Source organism: Staurois parvus, unplaced genomic scaffold, assembly GCF_062004578.1.
Source record: "Staurois parvus isolate SC_StPar_1 unplaced genomic scaffold, SC_StPar_1.0 ptg001776l, whole genome shotgun sequence".
In the NCBI taxonomy this organism is placed as follows: Eukaryota; Metazoa; Chordata; class Amphibia; order Anura; family Ranidae; genus Staurois; species Staurois parvus.
This window is the reverse complement of record NW_028319572.1, coordinates 40,842-65,580: the sequence shown is the minus strand read 5'-3', so window position 1 is coordinate 65,580 and position 24,739 is coordinate 40,842. Positions and strand designations below refer to the sequence as shown.

Below are 24,739 nucleotides of genomic sequence, written 5' to 3'. Positions count from 1 at the left end.
GACCGATGACATCACTGAGAATGCAGCCTATCCATTCACTAGAGAGCGGTGACATCACTGAGAATGCAGCCTATCCATTCACAGACATTCAGTACCCGACACAAATCTCGAAGAGTCCCCAGGAATATTCGTCCTCTGCAGGCGCACCTCATACTACTATAGACCAATAATCGATCTTCTCTCCTTCATAGTCATCAGCTTCCACTCCTAATGTATGTCCTCCCCCCCAATATTACCTCTAAATCAGGTGCACTCCTCCCCTCCTCCATTCACACATGCTAACACCATTACCCTGGCTGTGCATCGATCTCACACTTAGTTACCAAACATTCAATACGGCAGAGCAGCTGCGAGAGTCGCCCCGGCCGGTAATTATCGCGGCTTTCTTTTAAATGATACGAATATCTCGGCGCAGAAGACGTCTGGAAGCCGTAAGGGAAGTACATTTGCTGCGTTTACGCCACAAGATTTATCGCGCACTTACCCTGAAAGTATTTTAAAGTCCGCTGATATGAATTAAAATGTGCGATGTGCTGCGGGGCGATGGAGGGGAGAGATGTGTTTCCAATTTATCCTTCACCCGCGATATAATGTCAAGCGATATTTTGGGAGCCGGTGACCTCACCGAGCAAACGGTCGGCTATAATTTGTAAATGCGACAGCGTTCGCCGTAGGACCCGACTTGGCTGCACTCAGCGGAACGATGAAATATGACTTGTTAAGTTGCTGCGTTCGTTCTCAGAGTGCAATGAGAGGCCAGCGCGGACGCAAGGCCGATTGGAGGAATACAGTGCGCCTAGGTGACGAGAACAAAGAGCTGCTCCTCATACCCACCATTTCCTGATATAAAATCATCATTTGTTTCACAGTTAAAGAGAAACTGTCCCCTTCCCATCCATAGAAAGGAGCCCCTCCCCCACACAGATCCCCATATACTCCCCTGGAATAACCATCCCTAAACAGGGGGGGGAGCCTTCAACACCACATACCATGCCTTTCGAACATCTCTACTGCCAACTAGTGGTGGGCTGAACAACCCCCTGTTGGGTTCTCTGACAGCTGAATGTCAAAAGAATTGTCAGCATTGCTGGAACCCCCCCAAGCCAAAATAAAAAAAAAATGGCATGGGTGTCCCCTCCAAAATCCATACCAGACCCTTATCCAAGCATGCAGCCGGGCAGGTCAGGAAAGGGGGGGAGACAAGCGAACCATACCAGGCCACATGCCCTCAACATGGGGGGGTGCTTTGGGGCAGGGGGGCTCCCCCCACAGGGTACCTTGTCCCCACATTGATGGGGACAAGGGCTTCTTCCCCACAACCCTGGTTGGTGGTGGTCTGCGGGAATCTGGAAGCCTCCTTTAACAAGAGGGCCCCCACATCCTGCCAACCCCCTGTATATGAATGAGTATGGGGTACGTAATACCGCTACCCATTCACAACAAAAAAAAAAAAGACAGAAGCAGGGGCGGACTGACCATTTGGAAACTTGGGCCCAGGGTCAGTAGGGGGCCCCATGAGATGCCCCTGGTACCTTTTTCATAGGTTTTTTTGAGTTTGGGTAAGGACACAAGGGCCCCATGATCCCCTATTGCCCGGGGGCCCCATGAGTTTTCAGTCCGCCCCTGGTAGGGGGCCCCATGAGATGCCCCTGGTACCTTTTTCATAGGCTTTTTTGAATTTGGGTAAGGACACAGGGGCCCCATGATCTCCTATTGCCCGGGGGCCCTATGAGTTGTCAGTCCGCCCCTGGACAGAAGACAGTCTTTGACAAGTCCTTTATTAAAAATAAAAATAAATAAAAAGCCCCCTGAAGTAGATCCAACATCAATCACGATGACCGCCGCCCCGAAAAAGAAAAAAAATCTGCTCCGCTCTCCACGCCGGCTCCCGCTGTCTGATTGCTTCGCTGGAATGACAGTTCTTAAATAGGGTGATGTTTTTGCAAGGGGGCCGCCCCTTGTGACGTCATCATGCCCTGTGATTGGCCAAAAGCATTGCACCTGACCTGCATTGGTCAATCGCAATGCACTGTCAGGGTGCAATGCATTGTGGGGCGCGGCAGGTGAGTAGCCCCTCCCATTCATTTGTTCACTGAATACATGAACAGGCCATTTTTTTTTTGGTTGAAAAACATACTTTTTATATAAGTATTAAAAAACAAGATACTTTAGCTGGGGGGACTGACCATTTGGAAACTCGAGGGCCCGGGGTCAGTAGGGGGCCCCATGAGATGCCCCTGGTACCTTTTTCATAGGCTTTTTTGAGTTTGGGCAAGGACACAGGGGCTCCATGATCCCCTATTACTTGGGGGCCCCATGAGTTGTCAGTGCGGATCAGACTTGCGGCATTCCTGGCCGCAGGATTGCGGACAGCCTAGCGCTCGTCCAGGACACGGTCCAATACATCAAGGACCGCCGTGTACACGCGGCCCTGGTCAGCCTTGATCAGGAAAAGGCATTTGACTGCATCTCCCATGGGTTTATGTGCAGAGCCCTGCGCAGGTTTGGTCTCGGGGAAATGTTTTGTTCATATGTTCGCATCATGTACAATGACATTTGTAGTACGGTGCAGGTGAATGGCTGGAAAACTTACCCCTTCCCGGTCCTCTCCGGGGTCAGACAAGGCTGCCCTCTCTCACCTCTGCTTTTTGTTTGCTGTATAGAGCTCTTCGCGGAATGCATCAGACAGAATCCAGAGATCGGGGGAATCACCGCACCGGGACCAGACAGAAGGGAAGTGAAGTGCTCGCTCTACATGGATGACGTGACGGTGTTCTGTGCCAACCAGCGCTCCATCGACCTGCTCGTCCAGACCTGCGAGGACTTCGGTCAAGCTTCGGGGGCAAAAGTCAACTGCGGGAAGTCGGAGTTCATGCTCTTCGGAAAGTGGTTCCTGCCTTCTTCTGCATCCATGCCCTTCGGCATCAAGATAGACTTCATGAAAATCCTGGGAGTTTGGTTTGGTGCCGAGGGCGCAGCCCTGAAGTCTTGGGAGGAGAGACTGTTGAAGATGAGGCAAAAGTTTGGACTTTGGAGCCTCAGAGACCTTACCATCGAAGGGAAGACACTGGTACTCCGCAGCGAGATTCTCCCTGTGTTGCAGTACCTCGCCCAGGCCTAGCCTCCACGGGTCAACACCTGTAAGGCCATGACCAGGGCGGTGTTTCACTGCATCTGGGGCTCCAAGATGGACAGAGTGAAGCGGGCAGTCATGTTCAAGGAACCCCTGAAGGGCGGTAAGGGCGTGTGCGACATCGCCACCCAACTGATGGTGTTCTTTGCCTGCAACTGCATCCGCAGGACTTTGCCAAAAAGGATTATTGACTCTGGCGGGAACGCAGTGTCACGCTTCTTCCTGTTGCCTCTCTGGAGGTCCCTCGGATGGGACAATTGGGACAGTTCCATCCCCTACAACTGGGACACTCCTTGGTACTACCTGGATACCTTCAGGTTTATCAAGGAGCAGGGGCTACAGGGAGTCAAGCCTGACTTGTGGAAACCGAAGACTATCTACAAGCTCATCAGAGCAAGTGACATTTTGGAGTCGGTTCCAGGCCTGCCTTCAGACACCGGCAAGGTGGTCTGGAGGAATGTTTCTTCAAACATCCTCACCAACAGGCACAAGGACTTGGCATGGATGGCAATCCAAGGGGGTTTCCTCTCAGGACATTTATGCATGCCAGGAACCTGAGCAGATACAGGCACTGCCCCTTCTGCATCATCCACGAGGAAACGGCTCATCACGTTTTCTGGGAGTGCTCTTTTGCTCAGGACTTGTTGAGGGCCCTGGAAGCCGAACTCAAGGACTTTGGGGTGTTGAACGGACTTTTCTGTGGAACTTTTACTCTGGAGGACATTGACAGCGCCTGGCGGGTGCTGTGTTGTTTTAAGGACGCTTTATGGTGCGCCAGGAAGCACCTCATCCACCAGCGGGAGATGATATCCATTGAGGACTGCCTCAGACTGATCCTCAGTCTAATCAGGGACTATACCTTGATGGACTTTAAGGAGGAAGAGGACGTCTGAAGATCTCCCCTTCCCCCTACTCCCCCACCCCCCCCGCGTGTCTTTGTCCCTTCAATAAAGCTTCGGGCCTGTGACCACTTTTTCCCCCCTCCCCCCTCACACCCGATGCTTATTGTAAATTGCAATAATCGTATCTTGCATGATTTTGTAATAGTAGGAAATGTTTTCTAAGCATGCTATAGTCTTGGGATAGGCGGCGTTATGCATGACGTGTTGGTCTGGGGATTCGTTCGCCACGCACATCACGTCAGGCATCATAACGCTGAGTGAATGTATTTATTGTATGCCTGGAACTATATTGCAATGTGGTGTATTATGCGCTGCGTCACAGTATAGGGTGAGATGTACCCCGATTACGAATATCGTGTTTTTTTATACTTCTGTAATAAAGTATATTTTTCAATCAAAAAATGAGTTGTCAGTGCGCCCCTGGTCGGGATACATCTGCACTGTGCTTAATACACCACATGACAATACACTTCCAATCCTGGCCTGGACGAGGTACTGCAACACAGAGAGAATCTCGCTGCGGAGTACCAGTGTCTTCCCTTCGATGGTAAGTTCTCTGAGGCTCCAAAGTCCAAACTTTTGGTTCGTCTTTGACAGTCTCTCCTCCCAGGACTTCAGCACCAAACCAGACTCCCAAAATTTTGATGAAGTCCATCTTGATGCCGAAAGGCATGGATGCAGAAGAAGGCAGGAACCACTTTCCAAAGAGCATGACCTCTGACTTCCCGCAGTTGACATTTGCCCCTGAAGCTTGGCCGAAGTCCTCGCAGGTCTGGACGAGCAGGTCGATGGGGCGCTGGTCAGCACAGAAAACCATCACGTTGTCCATGTAGAGGAAGCACTTCACTTCCCTTCTGTCTGGTCCCGGGGCAGTGATCCCCCTGATCTCTGGATTCTGTCTGATGCATTTGGCAAAGAGCTCTATACACAAAGCAGAGGTCAGAGGGGGCAGCCTTGTCTGACCCTGGAGAGGACCGGGAAGGCAGGGGCGGACTGACAATTCATGGGGCCCCCGGGCAATAGGGGATCATGGGGCACCTATGTCCTTGTCCACACTCGAAAAAAGCTTATAAAAGGTACCAGGGGCATTTCATGGGACCCCCTACTGACCCGGGCCCTCGGGCAGTGCCCGAGTGTTCGAATGGTCAGTCCGCCCCTGCGGGAAGGGGTCAGTTTTCCAGCCATTCACCAATACCGTACTACAGATATCATTGTACAAAAGGTCAACATACAAACAAAACATTTCCCCAAGACCAAACCTGTGCAGGGCTCTGCACATAAACCCATGAGAGACACGGTCAAAGGCCTTTTCCACGGCGGTCTTTGATGAACTGGACTGTGTCCCAGACAACCACTAGGCTGTCCACAATCCTGCGGCCAGGAATGCCGCAAGTCTGATCCGAGTGGATGATCTGTCCGATGACAGCCTTCAGCCTATTGGCCATAACCTTGGCAAGGATCTTGTAGTCCACGTTCGAGATAGAGATGGGATGCCAGCTTTTCAAACCACATCTCTCCCCCTTACGCTTATACAAGATTGTGATCTCCCTCAACGAAGGAGGAATTCTGCAAAGTCCTCCACCAACATCTCCTCGTAGAGTTTGGCCAGGTCTGGGCCCACGAGATCCCACAGCGCTACATAGAGTGCCACTGGGAGACCGTCGCAGCCCAGGGTCCTGCCCCGCCTAAACGATCTTTTGGCAGAGTGCAGCTCCTCCAACATCAAGGGAGCGTTGGTGGCCAAAAAACCTGCAGGATACCTGACAAGAATCTGTTGGCTGCTGACGTGCTTGTTTCTTTAGAGGAATAGAGGTCGGTGTAGTAGTCGCTGACCACCCGCATCATGGCTTCCTCCCCCTTCTGGAGTGTTCCGGTCTTGTCACGCAGCTCCGACAGGGGTGTGTGTCCTGAAAAAGAAAGTTACACTTCTCACCTTTCTCCAGATTCTCCATCTTGGCATGGAAGACGATGTGCCTGGATTCTTCCTCGAAGTGTGTTTTCAAGCACTTCTTGGTGTCCTCCAGGTCCTGCTTCATGTTCCAGCCGCAGTGATGAAAGTCCTGCAGGGACTGCAACTGGCGCTGCAGTCTCGTGAGTTCCCTTGCCTAAAGGAAGCTGCGCAGTGTAACTTTCACAAACTCCCACCAATCCAGGAGCCTGGGCCGAGGGAAAAACCCATAATGCCTGACTGCCTGGGAGGTGAGCATAAAATCAATCCTATACTATACAGCCACACTCATTTTTTTTTTTTTTTAAGTCCGCAAACGTGCAAACTACAACGACAAAAACCCGTAAGTGTATCACAAAAAAAGTGCAAGTGCAAAACACCACACGAAAAAGTGCACTTAGGGGTGTGCTTACCCTGATCCCCCGGGGCACGAAGCTCCTGACGGGGACAAGGTTCCCAATTGGTCCTCCTGGCCAACAGGCCTGATGGACCACCGTTCCTAGTGTCCAGCCGAAGCCAGACACCCAGTACTTGGTCAGGGGGCTCTCCCGAAGAAAAGCCCCCTAGGGATCAGGGGAGGAAGGAACCAAAAGATTTTTAAGTCCGCAAACGTGCAACTATAACGAAAAAACCCGTAAGTGTTCACAAAAAAGTGCAAGTGCAAAACACCACACAAAAAGTGCACTTAAGGGTGTGCTTTTGTCCTACCCCCGAAGGGGTTGGACCACTACCCTGATCCCCCGGGGCACGAAGCTCCTGACAGGGACAAGGTTCCCATTTGGTCCTCCTGGCCAAAAGGCCTGGTGGACCACCGTTCCTTATGTCCAGCCGAAGCCGGACATCCAGTACTAGGCCAGGGGGTTCTCCCGAAGAGAAAACCCCCTAGGGACAGGGGAGGAAGGAACCGTAGGGCCTCACATCCTCCCCCTAGACTTCAGGGCAGGCCAGAGGACCCACACCCTCCATCCTGTGAAAAAACACACACAAAAGTAAAAAGTGACAAACGTGGGGTGGAGGAAAAATAAATAAATAAATAATTAAATAAATCTATAAAAATAATAAAAAGTGTCGTGCCCAAATTGTGCACTGACCAGACCCTGAGGCCTGTAGCAAAAAAATTGCCCAGAACTTGACCAAAAGGCCCGGTCCTAGAGGCGCAGTGCAAAAAGTGTTTAAACTCGGTGACCATGTGCTCATTCGCAACGTGGGGTCCCACACCCAAGTGCTACTCAGAGCACCCCTGAGGCGACTACTCAGGGGGCACTTAGTTTGCGGACTCTCTGCCTTCCCAGCCCCTGGCTAGACCAAGGTAGATCCGTCCAAATCAGGAGGAAACTGGGTCCTTCAGACGTTCCAAAGGAGAATTACTCCCGAGGCCCCAGAACGAATCATGGCGCTCCCCGGTTTCTGTTCCCCCCGTAATAGCCATCCAGACCCCCATCATACCAGTGAGGGTACTATACAACAACCATCCCCGCAAAGCTAGAATGGTCGGGAGCACCCCCACTGGACACTGATAAGAACAGATACTACACTTGATCTTAGCCAAAAGGCCGAGAAGCGATGACTTAGGGGTGTGCTTTGTCCTTCCCCCGAAGGGGATGGACCTCTACCCTGATCCCCCGGGGCACGAAGCGCCTGACAGGGACAAGGTTCCCATGTGGTCCGCCTAGCCAAAAGGCCTGGCAGACCCTGTCCCTTGTGGCCAGCCACCAAGTACTTGGTAAGGGAGCGGTCCTGAAGAGAAAACCCCCCCAGGGACAGGGGAGGAAGGAACCAAAAGGCCACATATCCTCCCCCTAGACTTCAGGGTAGGCCTGAGGACCCACACCCTCCATCCTGTTAGGAAAAAAAAAACACATAAGTGAAAAGTGACAAAACGTGGGAGAAAAAATAAATTAAATAAAAAATTGGCCGTGCAATTGTGCACTGGATGGGCCCTGAGGCCCGTAGCATAAAAATTGCCCTGGACTTAGCCAAAAGGCCTAGCCCTAAAAGGCGCAGTGCAGGAAAAGTGTTTTGGATCAGTGACCATGTGCATGTTTCACACATTGGGATCCCACCCCCATGTGCTACTAAGAGCACCCCTGAGGCAACCACTCTCAGGGGGCACTGTTCCGCAGACTCTCTGCCTCCCCGGTCCCTGGCCAGACAAGGTAGATCCGTTCAAATCAGGAGGAACTGGGCCCCTCTGGCGTTCCTGGGGGGAATTACTCCCAGGCCCCAACTGCCTGTGGGCGCCTTGGTTTCTGTTCCGCCCTGTATTAACCATCAGGACCCCCATCCTACCAGCAGGGGTACTATACAACCAATCACCCCGCAAGCAGGAAAGATGGTGGAGCGCCCCTACTGGACACTGATAAGAACAAATACTACACTTGATCTTAGCCAAAAGGCCGAGAAGCAACCAGTTGTTACCTATTTTTTGTTGAAAAATATACTTTATTTACAGAAGTATAAAAAAAACACGATATTCGTAATCGGGGTACATCTCACCCTGTACTGCGACGCAGCGCATAATACACCACATTACAATATAGTTCCAGGCATACAATAAATACATTCACTCAGCGGTATGATGCCTGACGTGATGTGCGTGGCAAACGAATCCCCAGACCATCACGTCATGCATAACGCCGCTTACCCCGAAACTGTTTGTGGCCCCCTAGGTTACCCCCAGGGGCGCCACCGCATAATAATATAGCATGCATAAAAACATTTCCAGAATATACAAAACCATGCAAGTTCAAAAACACGTACAAATTCTAACAAGCATCGGGGGGGGTGTGTGTATGTGTGTGGGGATGGGATAGGGGAAAAAGGGGTCACAGGCCCGAAGCTTTATTGAAGGGGCAAAGACACGCAGGGGGGAGTAGGAGGAAGGGGAGATCTTCAGACGTCCTCTTCCTCCTTAAAGTCCATCAAGTTATAGCCTCTCAGCAGACTGAGGATCAGTCTGCGGCAGTCCTCAATGGACATCCTCTCCCGCTGGTGGATGAGGCACTTCCTGGCGCACCATAAAGCGTTCTTAAAACAACACAGCACCCGCCAGGCGCTGTCAATGTCCTCCAGAGTAAAGGTTCCACAGAAAATTCCATTCAACACACCAAAGTGTGTGATGGCTGCCTGTGGCACAAAGTCTTTGAGTTCAGGTTCCAGGGCCCTCAACAGGTCCTGAGCAAAAGAGCACTCCCAGAAAATGTGCTGAGCCGCTTCCTCCTGTATGATGCAGAAAGGGCAGTGTCTGTATCTGCTCAGGTTCCTGGCATGCATAAATGTCCTGAGTGGCAACCCCCCTTGGATTGGCATCCATGCCAGGTCCTTATGCCTGTTGGTGAGGATGTTTGAAGAAACATTCGTCCAGACCACCTTGCAAGTGGCTGTAGGCAGGCCTGGAACCGACTCCAAAATGTTTTTTGCTCTGATAAGCTTGTAGATAGTCTTTGGTTTCCAAAAGTGAGGCTTGACTCCATGTAGACCCTGCTTCTTTATAAACTTAAAGTGTCCAAGTAGTACCAAGGAATGTCCCAGTTGGGGATAGAACTGTCCCATTTGTCCCATCCGAGGGACCGCCAGAGGGGCAAAAGGAAAAAATATAACATGGAGTTTCCACCAGAGTCCATAATCCGGTTCAGCGGATGCAGTTGCAGGCAAAGAGCACCCTCAGTTGGGTGGCGATGTCGGGCACGCCCTTACCACCCTTGAGAGGTTCCTTGAACATGACTGTCTGCTTCACTCTTTCCATCTTGGAGCCCCAGATGAAGTAAAACAGCGCCCTGGTGATGGCCTTGCAGGCGTTGATGGCTGTCCGCAGGGGCCAGGCCTGGGTGAGGTACTGCAACACAGGGAGAATCTCACTGCGGAGTACCAGTGTCTTCTGAGGCTCCAAAGTCCAAACATTTGGTTAATCTTTGACAGTCTCTCCTCCCAAGAATTCAGGGCTGCGCCCTCAGCACCAGACTCCCAGAATTTTGATGAAGTCCATCTTGATGCTGAAAAGCATGGATGCAAGGGAGGGCAGGAACCACTTTCCGAAGAGCATGACCCCTGACTTCCCGCAGTTGACTTTTGGTCCTGAAGCTTAGCTGAAGTCCTCTGGACAAACAGGTCAATGGAGCGCTGGTCAACACAGAACACCGTCACGTTGTCCATGTAGAACAAACACCTCACTTCCCTTCTGTCTGGTCCCCATGCAGTTATCTCCTTGATCTCTGGATTCTGTCTGATGCATTCCACGAAGAGCTCTATACACAAAGCAGAGGTCAGAGGGGGCAGCCTTGTCTGACCCTGGAGATGACTCGGAAGGGGTCAGTTTTCCAGCCATTCAGTACTACAGATGTCATTGTACATAAGGTCAACATACAAACAAAACATTTCCCCAAAACCAAACCTGTGCAGGGCTCTGCACATAAACGCATGAGAGACACGGTCAAAGACCTTTTCCTGGTCAAGGCGTGCACATGTCTTTGATGAACCGGACTGTGTCCCGGACAACTGCTAGGCTGTCCGCAATCCTGCAGCCAGGAATGCTGAAAGTCTGATCTGGGTGGATCTGTCCGATGATGAGCTGTCCGATGACAGCCTTCAGCCTATTGACCATGGCCATAACCTTGGCGAGGCTCTTGTAGTCCACATTCAAGATAGAGATGGGACACCAGTTTTTCAAATCACATCTCTCACCCTTAGGCTTATACAAGATCGTGATCATCCCTTCCCTCAACGAAGGAAGCATTCTGCAAAGTCCTCCACCACCATCTCATACAGCTCGAGCAGGTCCGGGCCCATGGGATCCCACAGCCCTAAGTAGAGCTCAGCTGGGAGACCGTCGCAGCCCAGGATCCTGCCCCACCTAAAGGATCTGGCAGCAGAGTGCGGCTCCTCCAACATCAAGGAAGCGTTGGTGGCTGACAAACCTGCAGGATCAATAACGTTGAAGAATCTGTCGGCTGCTGACGTGTTTTTGTTTCTTTAGGGGAATAGAGGTCGGTGTAGTAGTCGCTGACCACCTGCATCATGGCTTCCTTCCGCTTCTGGAGTGTTCCGGTGTGTCCTGAGTGGAGTTTCCTGAAAAAGAAAGAGTTACACCTCTCACCTTTCTCCTGATTCTCCACCTTGGCATGGAAGACGATGTGCCTGGATTCTTCCTCAAAGCACTTCTTGGTGTCCTCCAGGTCCTGCCTTACTTCCCAGCCGCAGTGATATAGGTCCTGCAGGGACTGCAACTGTCCGCAGAAGTGCGAAAAATTAAAACCCGTAAGTGAACAAAAAGCGTGCTAGTGCAAAACCAACAAAAAGTGCACTTAGGAGTGTGCTTTGTCCACCCCCGAAGGGGTAGGATGTCTACCCTGATCCCCCGGGGCACGAAGCTCCTGACAGGGACTAAGGTTCCCATGTGGTCCTCCTAGCCAAAAGGCCTGGCGGACCTCTTTCTTTGTGGCTAGCCTAAGCCAGCCACCAAGTACTAGGTCAGGGGGCTCTCCTGGAGAGAAAACCCCCTAGGGACAGGGGAGGAAGGAACCAAAAGGCCACACATCCTCCCCCTAGACTTCAGGGTAGGCCTGAGGACCCACACCCTCCATCCTGTGAGGAAAAAACACACACATAAGTGAAAAGTGACAAAACGTGGGAGAAAAATAAGTTAAATAAATAAAAAATAAAAAAGTGGCCATGCAATTGTGCCCTGGCTAGGCCCTGAGGCCCGTAGCATAAAAATTGCCCAGGACTTAGCCAAAAGGTCGAGCCCTAAAAGGCGCAGTGCAGAAAAAGTGTTTTGGATCAGTGACCATGTGCATGTTTCACACTTGGGATCCCATCCACATGTGCTACTAAGAGCACCCCTGAGGCGACCACTCAGGGGGCACTGTTCTGCAGACTCTCGGCCTCCCCGGTCCCTGCCAAGACAAGGTAGATCCGCTCAAATCAGGAGGAACTGGGCCCCTCCGGCTTCCCTGGGGGAATTACTCCCGGGCCCCAACTGCCTGTGGGCACCTTGGTTTCTGTTCCAGCCTGTACTAACCATCAGGACCCCCATCCTACCAGCAGGGGTACTATACAACCAAACATCCCCGCAAGCAGGAATGATGGTGAAGCACCCCTACTGGACACTGATAAGAACAAATACTACACTTGATCTGAGCCAAAAGGCTACTTACCATTAATTGGTAACCTGAGATTAGGATGATGCATAGTTAATGAAATAACATGACGTCTCTCAAAGATATCCACAGGTCCCCCCATCGTTGGAGAGGGAGAGACAGCAAATATGCTAATTAGATACAACGCTCTCCCTAAGTTGAAATAGTATGGTCCAAAATCATCATTATTCATAGAAGCAGGGGATGGTGGGAGAGGTGATCCATATGATCAAAGTGTGTCTGAGCCAACAAACCGAGCAGTTTTGAGTTTGGGCAAGGAGACAGGGCCCCCATGAGTTATCAGCCCACCCCTGCCCCTGTTGGAGTTGCACGACAGGACCAGAACACTCCAGAACGGGAAGGAAGTCATGATGCGGGTGGTCAGCGACTACTACATCAACCTCTATTCCTCTAAAGAAACAAGCACGTCAGCTTGTGTCAGGTTTTTTTGGCCACCAACGCTCCCTTGACGTTGGAGGAGCTGCCAGATCCTTTAGGCGGGGCAGGACCCCGGGCTGCGATGGTCTCCCAGCGGAGATCTATGTAGTGCTGTGGGATCTTGTGGGCCTGGACCTGCTTGGAGATGGTGGTGCTTGATCCGGCCCATTTTTTTTTTTTAAAGTCCGCGAACGTGCGAAAAATGAAAAAACCCGTAAGTGTTCACAAAAAACGTGCAAGTGCAAAACACCACACAAAAAAGTGCACTTAGGGGTGTGCTTTGCCCTTCCCCCAAAGGGGATGGACCTCTACCCTGATCCCCCGGGGCACGAAGCTCCTGACAGGGACAAGGTTCCCATTTGGTCCACCTAGCCAAAAGGCCTGGCGGACCACCGTTCCTTGTGGCCGGCCGAAGCCAGCCACTCAGTACTTGGCCAGGGGGTTCTCCCGAAGAGAAAACCCCCCAGGGACAGGGGAGGAAGGAACCAAAAGGCCACACATCCTCCCCCTAGACTTCAGGGTAGGACCCACACCCTCCATCCTGTAAGAAAAAAACACACACATGAGTGAAAGTGACAAACAGTGGGAGAAAATAAATTAAATAAATAAAAAGTGGTCGTGCCAAATGTGCACAGACCAGGCCCTGAGGCCTGTAGCAAAAATTGCCCCGAACTTAGCCAGAAGGCCCGGTCCCGAGGGCGCTGTGCAGAAAAAGTGTTTGAACACAGAGGCCATGTGCCTTTTCACACGCTGGGGTCCCACACCCAAGTGTTACTAAGAGCACCCCTGAGGTGACCACTCTCAGGGGGCACTGGTTCGCGGACTTTCTGCCCTCCCGGCCCCTGGCCAGACCGAGGTAGATCCGCTCAAATCAGGAGGTACTGGGCCCCTCTGGTGTTCCAAATGGGAATTACTCCCGGGCCCCAACTCTCTATGGGCACCTTGGTTTCTGTTCCCCCCGTATTAACCATCAGGACCCCCATTAGATACGCGGCTTGAACCTGCCCATGTCTGACTTGAACATGCAACCCATCTACCACTGACCATTGAAACAGGACAGTTTCATAGATGTTCACAACCCCCCTATGATACTCATGGACAATCAACATTTGTCTTGACACATTCCATTGGTCAGATTAAACTCTAATAAATACCACCACTCTGTCTCAAAACATCAGTATAAGACCCCTTTCACACGTGCAATGGGGACCAGCTGTCCATTTTTCACGCGGACCCAATTGGTCCATCCAAAGACTCCTATGGACCAGCGGGTGTCAGTAGACAATAGTCCGGTATCAGATCTGATCCTGTACGCCAAAAACAGACAGATGGGGATCTGTTCCCCCATCCATCCAGCGGATTGGATGACAATCGGGTGGAAATGGACAGGCGGATCACGCTGACGGATCCGCCCCATCTGAAAAGGACCTCATATTGATTTGGTTACGGAGTAATTGTCAGTCAAAGTATCACATCCCCCTGAAAAAGGTCATCAAGGGGGATTGTGGGCTGGTACTCAACGGGTTAAAGACAGAAACAGGCTAATCATTGATTTGCATGTTGACACCATTTTGGTTTTGCCCGGTAGGCAGCTGTGATCGCCAGACTGGAGCGTGCCGGAATCACAGTTCTCCGCCACCACCGATCTTCACCTTCCGTTCTGCCTTGATTTGTAAGGACGCCAAGTCTTCTAGGCATGGAATGGACAAGTTGGCGACATATCGCAACATCGATCTTTTTCCATTCTTCAAGAACGACCTCTTTTAGTGCCTGGATGTTGGATGGAGAGCGGTAAGGTTTGGGGTCCTCCACCACTTCGTCCTCTCCTGCTCCATCATCCCAGACATTACCGAGGATTGTCCTCTAATCCCGTTCATGAAACGACCCTAACAGATGTTATCGACTCCGACGGCGGACCTCTGTGTACGAGTCCCACAGTGGGAGCGCAGTCCATAAATTGTCAGATCTTCGATAGGGAGGCTCCGTTCTGCGCGCGGCTCACATCTGCTAACCATTACGCCGCTGTTCGGAGTTCTGCGCGTCTCGCTGTGCAAGCAAACACCAGCCGCGCTAATCTGCCCATTAAATATACCCGGATCGGCATGTTCGCCTAAAATATATACAAGACGTCGCAACTGGAATGTCCTAAACGTTCGCCGACATGAGAAGGGAAAAAAAAACGAGAAGCCACCGGAATGGTTCGTGTTCCATAGGGCGACGGAATGTGCTTCGCCCGCCGCCAGTATTGTGTATGACCTCCATGATTTGTAATGATTGCGCCAAGTCTTCTAGGCATGGAATGGACAAGTTGGCGACATATTGCGACATCGATCTTTTCCCATTCTTCAAGAACGACCTCTTTTAAAGCCTGGATGCTGGATGGAGAGCGATGCTCAACTTGTCTCTCCAGAATTTCCCCCCATAGGTATTCGATTGGGTTCATATCAGGAGACACCAATTCTGAAGAGAAAACTTCTCTCTCCAGAATTGGTGGGAGGATTGCTGTAGTATAGCATCCCATAGAAAATGTGGATTCTGAAAGGAAGGGGTGGCCTCATTTATGCTGAGCACTCTATATATATATAGTCCTTGGATGTGGTGGCTGCATTTGTTTTCCTTTATTTTACCCTGGTGATCCTGCGAGGAACACAATTCCAGTCCTAGGGTAACTTACCGGAAACCGACCCCTTCTGAAAAGTAAGATTTGATTCATTATCTCCATGAACATGAGAACAATCTCCACCATGGGGACTGATCGGAGTTTGATTGAACATTTGTTCGGCTCATTTCAGGAAAGGAAGGTTCATAATAGAAGATCGATGACAAAATCTTCAGTTTTACTCCAGTGAGTCGATGCAAAAATGAATCCGCCCCACAACAAGAACTCCTCCATCGAGTATTTTGTATGACCTCCATGATTTGTAAGGACGGCACCGAGTCTTCTAGGCATGGAATGGACAAGTTGGAGATATATTGCAACATCGATCTTTTCCCATTCTTCAAGAACAACCTCTTTTAGAGCCTGGATGCTGGATGGAGAGCGATGCTCAGCTTGTCTCTCCAGAATTCCCCCATAGGTGTTGGATTGGGTTCAGATCAGGAGACAGACTTGGCCACTGAATCCCTTGCACCCGGTTCTTCTTCAGAGACACAACATTGGCCTTAGAGTCGTTTTCATGTTGGAAAAGTGCACGACGACCGAGGGCACGGAGGGATGGCGACTTCTCTCTCAATCAGGGGTGGACTGACAACTCCTGGGGCCCCCAGGCAATAGGGGATCATGGGGCCCCTGTGTCCTTGCCCAAACTCAAAAAAGCCTATAAAAAAAGTACCAGGGGCATCTCATGGGGCCCCCTACTGACCCCGGGCCCTCGGGCAGTGCCCCAGTTTCCAAATGGTCACTCCGCCCCTGCTCTCAATATATAGCAGTACATCTGTGAGTTCATGACACCATCAATGAAAGCTTCCTGACACCTGACATCTTTTAGAGCCTGGATGCTGGATGGAGAGTGGTCCTCAACTTGTCTCTTCAGAACTGGTGGGAGGATTTTGCAGTACAGTGTCCCATAGAGAACGTGGATTCTGAAAGGAACTGGTGGACTCATTTATGCCGAGCACTCTCTCTATATATATAGTCCTTGGATGTGGTGGCTGCATTTGTTTTCCTTTACTTTACCGTGATGATCCTGCCAGGAACACAATTCTTGTCCTAGGGTAACAATGCCGTACCTGGGAACTTACCGGAACTGACCAGTACACCCCTTCTGCAAAGTAAGATTTGAGTCAATATCTCCATGAACACAAGAACGATCTCCATCATGGGGACTGATCGGAGTTTGATTGAACATTTGTTCGGCTCATTACAGGAAAGGAAGGTTCATAATTAGAGATGAGCGAATTATTCAAAAATTCGATTCGGCTGATTCGGCGAATTCGCGGAATAAATTCGATTCGAGTCGAATATATTCACTGCGAATTTAACTTATAAAAAGGGTGTTTCTAGGCTTCAGAGAGCCTTTATATTAGTGCTGAACACTGTACCTTTAATTTAAATGCCCTTGGAGTCTGCTGGGGAAGAGAAATAATACTGTCAGTCAGTATGACATGCAGATGAGTGCCGTCGATCTTAGAATCACCACACACTTCACTCATTTGGGCAGTCACGGGGCCAAAACCAGAGTGTGGAGCCACAGTGTGGCGGTGGAGGCAGCAGCAATGGGAGGCCATACAGCACCCTATGACAAAATGGAACCCACCAGCAGTGTGAGGAGACCTGAAAGTGGCACATGGCAGAGTGTGGCGATGGAGACAGCAGCAATGGGAGGCCGTACAGGGACCCATGACACACTCTGGACCTGGCAGCAGCATGAGGAGGCGGTACAGGGGCCCATGACAGATTACGGGCCTGGCAGCAGCATGAGGAGTCGGTACGGGGGCCCATGGCAGATTACGGGCCTGGCAGCAGCAATGGGAGGCCGTACAGGGACCCATGACACACTCTGGACCTGGCAGCAGCATGAGGAGGCAGTACAGGGGCCCATGACAGATTACGGGCCTGGCAGCAGCATGAGGAGTCGGTACGGGGGCCCATGGCAGATTACGGGCCTGGCAGCAGCAATGGGAGGCCGTACAGGGACCCATGACACACTCTGGACCTGGCAGCAGCATGAGGAGGCGGTACAGGGGCCCATGACAGATTATGGGCCTGGCAGCAGCATGAGGAGTCGGTACGGGGGCCCATGGCAGATTACGGGCCTGGCAGCAGCAATGGGAGGCCCGCAATCTGCCAGCACCCTATGACAAAATGGAACCCACCAGCAGTGTGAGGAGACCTGAAAGTGGCACATGGCAGAGTGTGGCGATGGAGACAGCAGCAATGGGAGGCCGTACAGGGACCCATGACACACTCTGGACCTGGCAGCAGCATGAGGAGGCGGTACAGGGGCCCATGACAGATTACAGGCCTGGCAGCAGCATGAGGAGTCGGTACGGGGGCCCATGGCAGATTATGGGCCTGGCAGCAGCAATGGGAGGCCGTACAGGGACCCATGACACACTCTGGACCTGGCAGCAGCATGAGGAGGCGGTACAGGGGCCCATGACAGATTACGGGCCTGGCAGCAGCATGAGGAGTCGGTACGGGGGCCCATGGCAGATTACGGGCCTGGCAGCAGCAATGGGAGGCCATACAGCACCCTATGACAAAAAGGAACCCACCAGCAGTGTGAGGAGACCTGAAAGTGGCACATGGCAGAGTGTGGCGATGGAGACAGCAGCAATGGGAGGCCGTACAGGGACCCATGACACACTCTGGACCTGGCAGCAGCATGAGGAGGCGGTACAGGGGCCCATGACAGATTACGGGCCTGGCAGCAGCATGAGGAGGCGGTACGGGGGCCCATGGCAGATTACGGGCCTGGCAGATGACGACAAGGCTGCCAAGTGCGATCAGCCTCATCATCATCAATTAGGGTCTCCGCCTCACTACTAGCCCCCTCGGCTGCGTGTGGGTCAGGAGACAGACCTGTCTCTAGACCGGCTACCGAGCCACTCTCCTCGCCAGTACTTCTTCGCCTGGCTGCTGAAGAGGCGGATGTCTCCCCCCGTTCCTGACCGCCCTCTGTTAGCTCTTCCTCACTGTACAGTGGGGCTGAGCCCACAGCATGCGATACTTCGCTTGGTGAGGGAACACCAAAGGACAGGGGCAGGTAGAGGACACGTGATTTCAGTGGGCTTGCTCCCGGGCCATGCCAACTAACGGTTGTGTCTGACGTACCCACCGACCGTTGGCTGTAGGTGTCAGAGGTGACCTGGGAAGAGGAAGACGACCGAGCCAACCAATCGATGATGGCAGGGTTGTCGGTGGAGACACGACCGCTGGATGACACCGGGAGCACTGGCCTCTGGCTGAGACTAGTGCTGCCTCGACCCCTTCCTCTGCTGCCACGTCTGCTCGCTCCTGAAACATTGCCTCCTCTGCCACTCCTCTGCATGTTGTCTGACATACTCTTTAATTCAACGATTCTGTGTCCCTGAGTAACAATTCTGTGTCCCTGAGTAACAATTCTGTGTCCCTCAGTAACGATTCTGTGTCCCTCAGTAACAATTCTGTGTCCCTGAGTAACAATTCTGTGTCCCTGAGTAACAATTCTGTGTCCCTCAGTAACGATTCTGTGTCCCTCAGTAACGATTCTGTGTCCCTGAGTAACAATTCTGTGTCCCTGAGTAACAATTCTGTGTCCCTGAGTAACAATTCTGTGTCCCTCAGTAACGATTCTGTGTCCCTCAGTAACAATTCTGTGTCCCTGAGTAACAATTCTGTGTCCCTGAGTAACAATTCTGTGTCTGTCCCTGAGTAACAATTCTGTGTCCCTGAGTAACGATTCTGTGTCCCTGAGTAACGATTCTGTGTCCTTGAGTAACGATTCTGTGTCCCTGAGTAACGATTCTGTGTCCCTGAGTAACGATTCTGTGTCCCTCAGTAACGATTCTGTGTCCCTGAGTAACAATTCTGTGTCCCTGAGTAACAATTCTGTGTCTGTCCCTGAGTAACAATTCTGTGTCCCTGAGTAACAATTCTGTGTCCCTCAGTAACGATTCTGTGTCCCTCAGTAACGATTCTGTGTCCCTGAGTAACGATTCTGTGTCCCTGAGTAACAATTCTGTGTCCCTGAGTAACAATTCTGTGTCCCTCCGTAACAATTCTGTGTCCCTCAGTAACGATTCTGTGTCCCTCAGTAATGATTCTGTGTCCCTGAGTAACAATTCTGTGTCCCTGAGTAACAATTCTGTGTCCCTGAGTAACGATTCTGTGTCCCTGAGTAACGATTCTGTGTCCCTCAGTAACGATTCTGTGTCCCTCAGTAACAATTCTGTGTCCCTGAGTAATGATTCTGTGTCCCTGAGTAACGATTCTGTGTCCCTGAGTAACAATTCTGTGTCCCTGAGTAACAATTCTGTGTCCCTGAGTAACGATTCTGTGTCCCTGAGTAACAATTCTGTGTCCCTGAGTAACAATTCTGTGTCCCTGAGTAACGATTCTGTGTCCCTCAGTAACAATTCTGTGTCCCTGAGTAACAATTCTGTGTCCCTGAGTAACAATTCTGTGTCTGTCCCTGAGTAACAATTCTGTGTCCCTGAGTAACAATTCTGTGTCCCTGAGTAACGATTCTGTGTCCCTCAGTAACAATTCTGTGTCCCTGAGTAACAATTCTGTGTCCCTGAGTAACAATTCTGTGTCTGTCCCTGAGTAACAATTCTGTGTCCCTGAGTAACAATTCTGTGTCCCTGAGTAACAATTCTGTGTCTGTCCCTGAGTAACAATTCTGTGTCTGTCCCTGAGTAACAATTCTGTGTCCCTGAGTAACAATTCTGTGTCCCTGAGTAACAATTCTGTGTCCCTGAGTAACGATTCTGTGTCCCTCAGTAACAATTCTGTGTCCCTGAGTAACAATTCTGTGTCTGTCCCTGAGTAACGATTGTGTCCCTGAGTAACAATTCTGTGTCCCTGAGTAACAATTCTGTGTCCCTGAGTAACGATTCTGTGTCCCTAAGTAACGATTCTGTGTCCCTAAGTAACGATTCTGTGGCCCTAAAGTCTCTGTGGCCCTAACTCTGTCCCTAATACACAAAGGTCTGACTCTCTTGAATGACTGGAGGCTAATGGAGAATTCTAAGATGGCCGCAATTTATAGCTCCACCATTACACAGTGCTGGCTGGCTGGCTGCTGATTGGCTAATGCGATCACATGTCATGAATGAATGCATTATGGGTCAGCGCGCCTTGTCTGCGCGCCTTCCCAGAGATCCCCGCTCCGTCGCCACACATGTCGCCGCCATTTTTGGGAAAATTCGATTCGTGCATCCGAAGTTTGCTAATTTTCGGATTCGGCGCGAATCAAATTTTTCCTAATCTTCGAAACGAATTCCACTTCGCCTACTTCGATTCGCTCATCTCTATTCATAATAGAACTTCGATGACAAAATCTTCAGTTTTACTCCAACGAGTCGATGCAAAAATGAATCCCCCCCCCCCCCCACAACAAGAACTCCTCCATTGAGTATGTTGTACGACCTCCATGATTTGTAAGGACGGCACCGAGTCTTCTAGGCATGGAATGGACAAGTTGGAGATATATTGCAACATCGATCTTTTCCCATTCTTCAAGAACGACCTCTTTTAGAGCCTGGATGTTGGATGGAGAGTGATGCTCTCCAGAATTCCCCCCATAGGTGTTGGATTGGGTTCAGATCAGGAGACATACTTGGCCACTGAATCCCTTGCACCCGGGTCTTCTTCAGAAGTCCAACAGTGGCCTTAGATGTGTGTTTTGGGTCGTTGTCATGGTGGAAAAGTGCACGACGATCGAGGGCACAGAGTGATGGGAACATCTTCTCTCTCAATATAGAGCAGTACATCTGTGAATTCATGACACCATCAATGAAAGCTCCCTGACACCAGCAGCACTACTGCAGCCCCAGAGAAGGACACTGCCACCACCATGTTTGTTCGGCTCATTACAAGAAATTAAGGTTCATAATAGAACTTCGATGACAAAATCTTCAGTTTTACTCCAATGAGTCGATGCAAAAATGAATCCCCCCCACAACAAGAACTCCTCCATTGAGTATGTTGTACAACCATCCATGATTTGTAAGGACGGCACAGAGTCTTCTAGGCATGGAATGGACAAGTTGGAGATATATTGCAACATCGATCATTTCCCATTCTTCAAGAACGACCTCTTTTAGAGCCTGGATGTTGGATGGAGAGTGATGCTCTCCAGAATTCCCCCCATAGGTGTTGGATTGGGTTCAGATCAGGAGACATACTTGGCCACTGAATCCCTTGCACCCGGGTCTTCTTCAGAAGTCCAACAGTGGCCTTAGATGTGTGTTTTGGGTCGTTGTCATGGTGGAAAAGTGCACGACGATCGAGGGCACAGAGTGATGGGAACATCTTCTCTCTCAATATAGAGCAGTACATCTGTGAATTCATGACACCATCAATGAAAGCTCCCTGACACCAGCAGCACTACTGCAGCCCCAGAGAAGGACACTGCCACCACCATGTTTGTTCGGCTCATTACAAGAAATTAAGGTTCATAATAGAACTTCGATGACAAAATCTTCAGTTTTACTCCAATGAGTCGATGCAAAAATGAATCCCCCCCACAACAAGAACTCCTCCATTGAGTATGTTGTACAACCATCCATGATTTGTAAGGACGGCACAGAGTCTTCTAGGCATGGAATGGACAAGTTGGAGATATATTGCAACATCGATCATTTCCCATTCTTCAAGAACGACCTCCTTCAGAGCCTGGATGCTGGATGGAGAGCGATGCTCAGCTTGTCTCCTCAGAATTTCCCCCATAGGTGTTGGATTGGGTTCAGATCAGGACACATACTTGGCCACTGAATCCCTTGCACCCGGTTCTTCTTCAGAAATGCAACAGTGGCCTTAGATGTGTGTTTTGGGTCGTTGTCATGTTGGAAAAGTGCACGACGATTGAGGGCACAGAGTGATGGCACCATCTTCTCTCTCAATATAGAGCAGTACATCTGTGAATTCATGACACCATCAATGAAATGCAGCTCCCTGACACCAGCAGCACTTATGCAGCCCCACAGAAGGACACTGCCACCACCATGTCTCACAGTAGGCACCATGCATTTGTCTTTGTACTCCTCACCTTTGTGACGCCATACAGTTTTGAAGCCATCAGTTCCATAAACATTTATCTTGGTCTCATCACTCCAGAGTACAGAGTCCCAGTAGTCGTCTTCTTTTCCAGCATGGGCCCTGGCAGATTCTAGGTGGGCTTTTTGTGCATGGCCTTTAGGAGAGGCTTCCTTGGTGAACGACACGCAGGGGCGAACTGACAACTCATGGGGCCCCCGGGCAATAGGGGATCATGGGGCCCCTGTGCCCTTGCCCAAACTCAAAAAAGCCTATGAAAAAGGTACCAGGGGCATCTCATGGGGCCCCTTACTGACCCCGGGCCCTCGGGCAGTGCCCCAGTTTCCAAATGGTCAGTCTGCCCCTGGTACGCCGTATTGTGTCACAGGAAACAATCGCCCCAGTTTGGCTTTCTACCTAACTGCAGTGAACTTGCATAGAGATTTTCTCCAACCCTTCCCATCAGAAGACGCTCCTGTCGATGTGATAACTTCCATGGACGGCCTGGATGTCTCTGTGAGATGGTTGCAGTTCCATCTTTGTCATATTTCTGTGTCACTTTTGCTCCAGTATTCTGACTGATAAGTTAAGTGTTTTTTATATGTTAAAAAAAAATCTGAAGAATATATTTAAAAAATGCATTTACAAATATATGTAAAAATTTATGTTAAAATTACTTTTTTATATGTTAGAAAAAATCTGAAGAATATATTTAAAAAAAAATATATTTTTACATTTGTAAAAATATCTTTCATATATTTTGTAATATATAAAAAAAGCATTTCAATATACAGCATATATATATATATACACTGCATGTTGAAATGAGTTTTTTTTATATATTAGAAAATATATGAAAAATATTTTGTAAAATGTAAAAATATTTTAGTATTTTTTTTAAATATATTCTTCAGATTTTTTCTAACATATAAAAAAGTAATTTTAACTCACCAGCGGCGCACTTTCCTGCCCCTCGCCGATCCTCTTCTATCTCCGGCCGGTGTCTCTGCAATCATTTTTTTTTTATTTAATGGATGGACTTTTGTCTTTTTTCAGCCAGACTAACTATGTAACAAATGAGGTTCTGCACGGACGGACGATCGATTGTTACGAATGCTGTGAGGCCGCCCGCATTATCTCCTCAAATCCCAGCGGATGCGCTGCGAGAACCCCTTCTAACCTGGGGCGGACTGACCATTTGGGAACTTGGGCTCTGCCCGAGGGCCCGGGGTCAGTAGGGGGCCCCATGAGATGCCCCTGGTACTTTTTTCATAGGCTTTTTTTAGGTTGGGCAAGGACACAGGAGCCCCATGATCCTCTATTTCCTGGGGGCCCCATGAGTTGTCAGTCCGCCCCTGCCTCTAACCCCACCCCCGTGACCCCAAAACAATCAGATCTCTCCTTTGTCACGTATGACATGTACGGTGGTTCGCACGCGAGCAGCAGAACATAGCTGGGGGGGGGCGGGGGCGGCCGGCGTTGATCTACTGGCGCGGTGGCATGCGATAATGACGCTGAGCAGATGTTTCAGTACCTGGAAGGTCTGATGTAAACTGTTTACCTGATGGGACGCTGCAGGTTCAAATAAACATCGGGGGGCCCCTGCTGCCCTCTGGATGGGGGTCTCTGCACCAGCAACGTAACTGAAGCCCCCAGGCTGCTCCCACCCTTCACTATAAATACAAGGGGGGGAGGGGAGAGAAAGAGAATACAGCTCCTATGGTTGAAAAAAAAAATTTGACTTAAAGGGTAACTTCCCTCCCCCCTCCCCCCTCCCACGGTGATCTCTGCACAAACATTGCTGCAGATTCCTCCCTTTTGTCATTCTGCAGAAATCTCTGTTTGTTTCTCAGTGTCCTCTGCAGAGTGAAGGTGAATGGGAGCGACTTCATCATCATCAGTCAGCTGCTGCACCTAATGAGGAAAGTGGCGGGGTCTGCATCCCTTTAGATGTGATTTCCCTTTCCCTTTTTTCTCACTTAAAATGACATTTGCGTTGCAGAGGATGCCCAAAATGTGACTTGTATCTTAGTGCAGACTTCTGGGAATATCAGTGAGCCAATCACACAGGCAGGTAGTGACATTTCTGGGGGGGGGAGGGGGGGCTCTGTACAATGACGGCGGCTGCAGACTGAAAAGGAAAGATCATCTTTAATAGCATCCAATCGCAATATGATTTGTGTCTCCATTGTACTGTATATGCTGGATTCATGTTTTTGTATTTGCTACTTTTTCCCCGAAAAACGTGGAGTTACCCTTTAAAGGCATGTACCGCCAAGGCAAAAAATCCCCCTCCCCCCTTCCAAATATCCACTTTTAGCACAAATACCCCTCCCCCAACCATATCACCTTTTTTAGCACAAACCTTCAAATCCCCCTGCTAGCTAAATCTTCTTCCCTCTTCCTACAATATACCCCCCCCCCCACCACCACCACCAAATCACCACTCCTAGCACACCTCCCTGACAAGAACACTTCTTATCCCCTACCACCCCCCAAATT

General features: G+C 50.3%; 3 pseudogenes; all 3 read right to left on the bottom strand.

Annotated features, from left to right (window-relative positions):
* Positions 1-7,388: 7,388 nt before the first annotated feature.
* LOC149434323 (U2 spliceosomal RNA) lies at positions 7,389-7,548 on the bottom strand (annotated as a pseudogene).
* A 677-nt stretch (positions 7,549-8,225) lies between these two features.
* On the bottom strand, positions 8,226-8,391 carry LOC149434322 (U2 spliceosomal RNA; annotated as a pseudogene).
* Positions 8,392-8,875: 484 nt separating this feature from the next.
* On the bottom strand, positions 8,876-10,025 carry LOC149434321 (uncharacterized; annotated as a pseudogene).
* Positions 10,026-24,739: the final 14,714 nt, after the last annotated feature.